We start from the raw sequence: 7,500 nt of genomic DNA, 5'->3' as shown, positions 1-7,500 counted from the left end.
GTGGTAGCCGTTTCTCAGGCTCCCTCTCCGGAATCGAACCCTGATTCCCCGTTACCCGTTACAACCATGGTAGGCGCAGAACCTACCATCGACAGTTGATAAGGCAGACATTTGAAAGATGCGTCGCCGGTACGAGGACCGTGCGATCAGCCCAAAGTTATTCAGAGTCACCAAGGCAAACGGACCGGACGAGCCGACCGATTGGTTTTGATCTAATAAAAGCGTCCCTTCCATCTCTGGTCGGGACTCTGTTTGCATGTATTAGCTCTAGAATTACCACAGTTATCCAAGTAACGTGGGTACGATCTAAGGAACCATAACTGATTTAATGAGCCATTCGCGGTTTCACCTTAATGCGGCTTGTACTGAGACATGCATGGCTTAATCTTTGAGACAAGCATATGACTACTGGCAGGATCAACCAGGGAGCTGCGTCAACTAGAGCTGAGCAGCCGGCCGCCCGGGAGTGTGTCCCGGGGGCCCGCGCGAACACGCAAGCGTCCGCTCAATTATTCTGCAAACAGGAGGAGGCTGAGCTCCCCTGCACAATACACCTCGAAACCCTCTCAGGTCCCGGCGGCGCGCAGCGCCGTCCTAAGTACTTGGTCGGGTTCGAGAGAGGCGCAATCGCCCGGGGTTTGGCGAGTAGACGCTTTAGGTGCGACCACCCGTGCTCCCAACTGAGCTTGCCGCTGCCGACAGAGGCCCGGGAGCGTGCTGTCGTGGCATTGCCGGCGGGAGACAACACGCGCCACCTACGGTGGCCGGCAGCTCCAACGCCAGCGCCACAGAAGGACAAAAGCCCCACTTGGGTGCCGAAGCGAACTCTCCCAGCACAGCGCACGCGCCAACACGTCCGCACAGCTGCGATACAATCCACCTGCGAGAACCGCAGAGGCGACCGAGCAGCAGACGGCGTCGCGGCGCCGAGCGCCGGGCGGCGGCGCATCCTCAGCGCACACAGTCCTCAATCGGACCAGCACACTGCAGATGTCCACCGCGCTTCGCACCGGGCCCGCGAGGACCTACTTTGGCCGCACGGCGCCGCGTGCAGGGTGCGCCGGCGCGCAGCTGCGCCGCCTGCCGCCTCCGTCGGCCGGCGCGCCTGCCACTGGCCGCCCCCACCAGCCGGCTGTAGCGCGTGCGCCCACGCACCGCGCGGCCAGCACGCCGGGAGGCCCCCCCTCACCGGCCGGGGACGGTCCCACCCAGCCACCGCCGCGTATCGCTTCACACCCACATGCCATTCACGTTCGTGGGCATGGTGGGTATCGCTGAAACAACCGGTTGGTAGCTCAACCGATCGTCGCCATCACTGATTCACCTCTAGCGAGAACAACCGCACCACAACGGTTTACCAGTTGTTCATTTGCGTAACGTCACCAGCAAACGTAGACGTCCATCGCCATTTGCAAATTCAACGATTGTTGCATGCCTGTGTCAGGTGTCACGACACACTATGTCTGCCCACATACACGCAACAACATGTGCACGCTTCGCGAACACGTGGAAGGTGGCCCCCGTACGTATGCGATGTCCATTGCGCGAACGACTGTCAACCGGCCTCTGTCGCATGTCGCAGATGTGGAACGCAGTGCACCATGCTATCACGGTGTGTGAGAAGAGACGACTACGTCTGACAACACGCACCACTACATCAACAGACGGCTCATGCTGATCGCCATCCACGGCATACCATACTGCAATCCAGCTCTTATAGGGAGACGACACGTAGCTGAGTGCACAATATTTGGACCGTATGGTTCGCCGTTGTTGGCGCAGTCGTGGTACGGTCACACATGTACCACGATGTATCATTCAGTACATGAGGACCAATGTGCAGTACAGTGTGTGATTTGGACGTACAACATCAGCGGACAGTTGACACAAGCCGTACCACAACGTAGGCTGTGCTTCGCCATGCGAATGCCAATGAACAACTGCGAAGGGCATTGAGCATGTACGTCCTGCTGCCATCCGCATTACAGTGTATAGCTGCAAGGTGTTTAACATGAAGCGATACTCTGGGGACCGGGCAGTGCGAGTAGCAAACTATATTGCGGGGGTTGCAGTTAGGCAACACTACACTAATTTAACGCGTCGTATGACAATTACAGAGCGGGTTAAGGCCCAACGTGTGTTGGGTTAAGGCCCAACGTGTGTTGGGTTAAGGCCCAACGTGTGTTGGGTTAAGGCCCAACGTGTGTTGGGTTAAGGCCCAACGTGTGTTGGGTTAAGGCCCAACGTGTGTTGGGTTAAGGCCCAACGTGTGTTGGGTTAAGGCGCAACGTGTGTTGGGTTAAGGCGCAACGTGTGTTGGGTTAAGGCGCAACGTGTGTTGGGTTAAGGCGCAACGTGTGTTGGGTTAAGGCGCAACATGGGTTAGGTTAAGGCGCAACATGGGTTAGGTTAAGGCGCAACATGGGTTAGGTTAAGGCGCAACATGGGTTAGGTTAAGGCGCAACATGGGTTAGGTTAAGGCGCAACATGGGTTAGGTTAAGGCGCAACATGGGTTAGGTTAAGGCGCAACATGGGTTAGGTTAAGGCGCAACATGGGTTAGGTTAAGGCGCAACATGGGTTAGGTTAAGGCGCAACATGGGTTAGGTTAAGGCGCAACATGGGTTAGGTTAAGGCGCAACATGGGTTAGGTTAAGGCGCAACATGGGTTAGGTTAAGGCGCAACATGGGTTAGGTTAAGGCGCAACATGGGTTAGGTTAAGGCGCAACATGGGTTAGGTTAAGGCGCAACATGGGTTAGGTTAAGGCGCAACATGGGTTAGGTTAAGGCGCAACATGGGTTAGGTTAAGGCGCAACATGGGTTAGGTTAAGGCGCAACATGGGTTAGGTTAAGGCGCAACATAGGTTAGGTTAAGGCGCAACATAGGTTAGGTTAAGGCGCAACATAGGTTAGGTTAAGGCGCAACATAGGTTAGGTTAAGGCGCAACATAGGTTAGGTTAAGGCGCAACATAGGTTAGGTTAAGGCGCAACATAGGTTAGGTTAAGGCGCAACATAGGTTAGGTTAAGGCACAGTACGGGTTAGGTTAAGGCACAGTACGGGTTAGGTTAAGGCACAGTACGGGTTAGGTTAAGGCACAGTACGGGTTAGGTTAAGGTACAATACGGGTTAGGTTAAGGTACAATACGGGTTAGGTTAAGGTACAATACGGGTTAGGTTAAGGTACAATACGGGTTAGGTTAAGGCACAATATGGGTTAGGTTAAGGTACACATTGTTGTAAGGAAAGGTGTTTTGGGGGGGGGGGGGGGGGCCGGTTTGTTGATTGTGATTATCGTAAGTAAATGACTGCGGCATCATCGGATTTGCCACGTCAGGGTGCACCTTTGGCTCATAACAGGCGGCGCTCTGATTCCATGCTTGTGGCAGACCTGTGTCTTTCATTCCTGCCATTGTTTGTGTGGTGTGACAGGAGGCAGTATTGTGATGTTGGGTGCACCCCTGTGTGGGACATGTGTGGGTGTTGGTGGCTTAGCTGAGCAATGGTGGTTGTCGGAAGGGTGGGATATTCTGTTTTCCGAGTGGACCTCCCGGTCTGGTTATGATAGTGTGGATTGTCTAATGTGGCAGAGAGGATGCACTGGGTGTTGTTCCATGCTGGTGCTTACATATTGTCTGTGTGCCTGTTACAGGCAGAGAGTAGTGCGTGATAAGAGTGTCTGGCTGACGTGTGATTGTGAGCAGAGTCTTTCAGCATGTATACGGACAGTTGTATACATTATCTGTATTCTGATGGCTCTATCTATTACTAATCAGCGCCGTGTATACGTTTACTCCGGTTCCAGTCGAAACTATTGTATCTCTGTACATTAGTGACACGGCGAGCCCGCTATGTAGTTACTCGTCTCGGCAGCTTCCACCGGTGTATGGCAAATGATTATAAGGAATCAGTCTAGTCGTCAATACCGATAGTGTGACGTCACATGTCTGGGGTGGGGGACGCTGCGCCCTTCCGGTGGGTCATGGCCTAGGAAGACTCTTCCCACGCAGGGGGGCTTGGACTGTCATTGACTCTTCCGGGTAATATACTTGCCGTACGTTTTTGCGACTGCGAGTGCAACGCTCACCGGTACCGACATGGATGGAGCGCCTCCTAGCTGCCGCTGAGCATCTGCATTCGTACAGAGAGCAACGCGATCGCGTCTGTAGCTCGTACGTGGTACAGCTCGCAGCTCATGTATATGGACAGCGGGAATGTCGCATATTGGACATAACTCTTCATGAAACGCACGTTATAGGGGTGGATTGCACATTGCGAGTGCGAGCAAAGTCCGCCGTTCATCCGCTGGAGTTGCGAGTTGGGCGGTTGGGGTGGGGCACGAACGGGTGCAGGTGGAGTGATTGCCGGTCCACGACTTCGTGCGGCAGAGGCGCTGGCGTTGGGGTGCTGTTGTCGACAGAGGGTGCAGGCTTTGTGGGTGGGGTCGAACGAAGGGCACTGTGGGGCCAACGCTGTCTTAGTCGGCTTGGCGTCTCATAGATGACGGTATCGTCGTTGCAGGAGGTCATGTTGCGGGAGACCTACAGATGGCGGTATGTTTTGTTGGGTTAAGGCCCAACGTGTGTTGGGTTAAGGCCCAACGTGTGTTGGGGTAAGGCCCAACGTGTGTTGGGTTAAGGCCCAACGTGTGTTGGGTTAAGGCCCAACGTGTGTTGGGTTAAGGCCCAACGTGTGTTGGGTTAAGGCCCAACGTGTGTTGGGTTAAGGCCCAACGTGTGTTGGGTTAAGGCCCAACGTGTGTTGGGTTAAGGCCCAACGTGTGTTGGGTTAAGGCCCAACGTGTGTTGGGTTAAGGCCCAACGTGTGTTGGGTTAAGGCCCAACGTGTGTTGGGTTAAGGCCCAACGTGTGGTGGGTTAAGGCCCAACGTGTGTTGGGTTAAGGCCCAACGTGTGTTGGGTTAAGGCCCAACGTGTGTTGGGTTAAGGCCCAACGTGTGTTGGGTTAAGGCCCAACGTGTGTTGGGTTAAGGCCCAACGTGTGTTGGGTTAAGGCCCAACGTGTGTTGGGTTACAGCACAATGTGGGTTACGTTAAGGCGCAATATAGGTTACGTTAAGGCGCAATATAGGTTACGTTAAGGCGCAATATAGGTTACGTTAAGGCGCAATATAGGTTACGTTAAGGCGCAATATAGGTTACGTTAAGGCGCAATATAGGTTACATTAAGGCGCAATATAGGTTACATTAAGGCGCAATATAGGTTACATTAAGGCGCAATATAGGTTACATTAAGGCGCAATATAGGTTACATTAAGGCGCAATATAGGTTACATTAAGGCGCAATATAGGTTACATTAAGGCGCAATATAGGTTACACTACGGCGCAATATAGGTTACACTACGGCGCAATATAGGTTACACTACGGCGCAATATAGGTTACATTAAGGCGCAATATAGGTTAGGTTAAGGCGCAATATAGGTTAGGTTAAGGCGCAATATAGGTTAGGTTAAGGCGCAATATAGGTTAGGTTAAGGCGCAATACAGGTTAGGTTAAGGCGCAATACAGGTTAGGTTAAGGTACGACATAGGTTAGGTTAAGGTACGACATAGGTTAGGTTAAGGTACGACATAGGTTAGGTTAAGGTACGACATAGGTTAGGTTAAGGTACGACATAGGTTAGGTTAAGGTACGACATAGGTTACGTTAAGGTACGACATAGGTTAGGTTAAGGTACGACATAGGTTAGGTTAAGGTACGACATAGGTTAGGTTAAGGTACGACATAGGTTAGGTTAAGGTACGACATAGGTTAGGTTAAGGTACGACATAGGTTAGGTTAAGGTACGACATAGGTTAGGTTAAGGTACGACATAGGTTAGGTTAAGGTACGACATAGGTTAGGTTAAGGTACGACATAGGTTAGGTTAAGGTACGACATAGGTTAGGTTAAGGTACGACATAGGTTAGGTTAAGGTACGACATAGGTTAGGTTAAGGTACGACATAGGTTAGGTTAAGGTACGACATAGGTTAGGTTAAGGTACGACATAGGTTAGGTTAAGGTACGACATAGGTTAGGTTAAGGTACGACATAGGTTAGGTTAAGGTACGACATAGGTTAGGTTAAGGTACGACATAGGTTAGGTTAAGGTACGACATAGGTTAGGTTAAGGTACGACATAGGTTAGGTTAAGGTACGACATAGGTTAGGTTAAGGTACGACATAGGTCAGGTTAAGGTACGACATAGGTCAGGTTAAGGTACGACATAGGTCAGGTTAAGGTACGACATAGGTCAGGTTAAGGTACGACATAGGTCAGGTTAAGGTACGACATAGGTCAGGTTAAGGTACGACATAGGTCAGGTTAAGGTACGACATAGGTCAGGTTAAGGTACGACATAGGTCAGGTTAAGGTACGACATAGGTCAGGTTAAGGTACGACATAGGTCAGGTTAAGGTACGACATAGGTCAGGTTAAGGTACGACATAGGTTAGGCTAAGGTACGACATAGGTTAGGTTACGGTACGACATAGGTTAGGTTAAGGTACGACATAGGTTAGGTTAAGGTACGACATAGGTTAGGTTAAGGTACGACATAGGTTAGGTTAAGGTACGACATAGGTTAGGTTAAGGTACGACATAGGTTAGGTTAAGGTACGACATAGGTTAGGTTAAGGTACGACATAGGTTAGGTTAAGGTACGACATAGGTTAGGTTAAGGTACGACATAGGTTAGGTTAAGGTACGACATAGGTTAGGGTAAGGTACGACATAGGTTAGGGTAAGGTACGACATAGGTTAGGGTAAGGTACGACATAGGTTAGGGTAAGGTACGACATAGGTTACGTTAAGGTACGACATAGGTTACGTTAAGGTACGACATAGGTTAGGTTAAGGTACGACATAGGTTAGGTTAAGGTACGACATAGGTTAGGTTAAGGTACGACATAGGTTAGGTTAAGGTACGACATAGGTTAGGTTAAGGTACGACATAGGTTAGGTTAAGGTACGACATAGGTTAGGTTAAGGTACGACATAGGTTAGGTTAAGGTACGACATAGGTTAGGTTAAGGTACGACATAGGTTAGGTTAAGGTACGACATAGGTTAGGTTAAGGTACGACATAGGTTAGGTTAAGGTACGACATAGGTTAGGTTAAGGTACGACATAGGTTAGGTTAAGGTACGACATAGGTTAGGTTAAGGTACGACATAGGTTAGGTTAAGGTACGACATAGGTTAGGTTAAGGTACGACATAGGTTAGGTTAAGGTACGACATAGGTTAGGTTAAGGTACGACATAGGTTAGGTTAAGGTACGACATAGGTTAGGTTAAGGTACGACATAGGTTAGGTTAAGGTACGACATAGGTTAGGTTAAGGTACGACATAGGTTAGGGTAAGGTACGACATAGGTTAGGTTAAGGTACGACATAGGTTAGGTTAAGGTACGACATAGGTTAGGTTAAGGTACGACATAGGTTAGGCTAAGGTACGACATAGGTTAGGTTACGGTACGATATAGGTTAGGTTACG

The 7,500-nt window shown here is 50.4% G+C and overlaps 1 non-coding gene across 1 annotated transcript in view; it reads right to left on the bottom strand.

Annotated features, from left to right (window-relative positions):
* LOC124587797 overlaps positions 1–428 on the bottom strand; it is a 1,910-nt gene extending 1,482 nt beyond the window's left edge. The window contains exon 1 of the ribosomal RNA XR_006975683.1: positions 1–428. This exon is cut by the window's left edge and continues 1,482 nt beyond it. This is a non-coding gene — a ribosomal RNA (small subunit ribosomal RNA).
* Positions 429–7,500: the final 7,072 nt, after the last annotated feature.

This window comes from Schistocerca americana, unplaced genomic scaffold, assembly GCF_021461395.2.
Source record: "Schistocerca americana isolate TAMUIC-IGC-003095 unplaced genomic scaffold, iqSchAmer2.1 HiC_scaffold_630, whole genome shotgun sequence".
In the NCBI taxonomy this organism is placed as follows: domain Eukaryota; kingdom Metazoa; phylum Arthropoda; class Insecta; order Orthoptera; family Acrididae; genus Schistocerca; species Schistocerca americana.
Note: the sequence above shows the minus strand (reverse complement) of the source record. Positions and strands in the feature narration are given on the sequence as shown.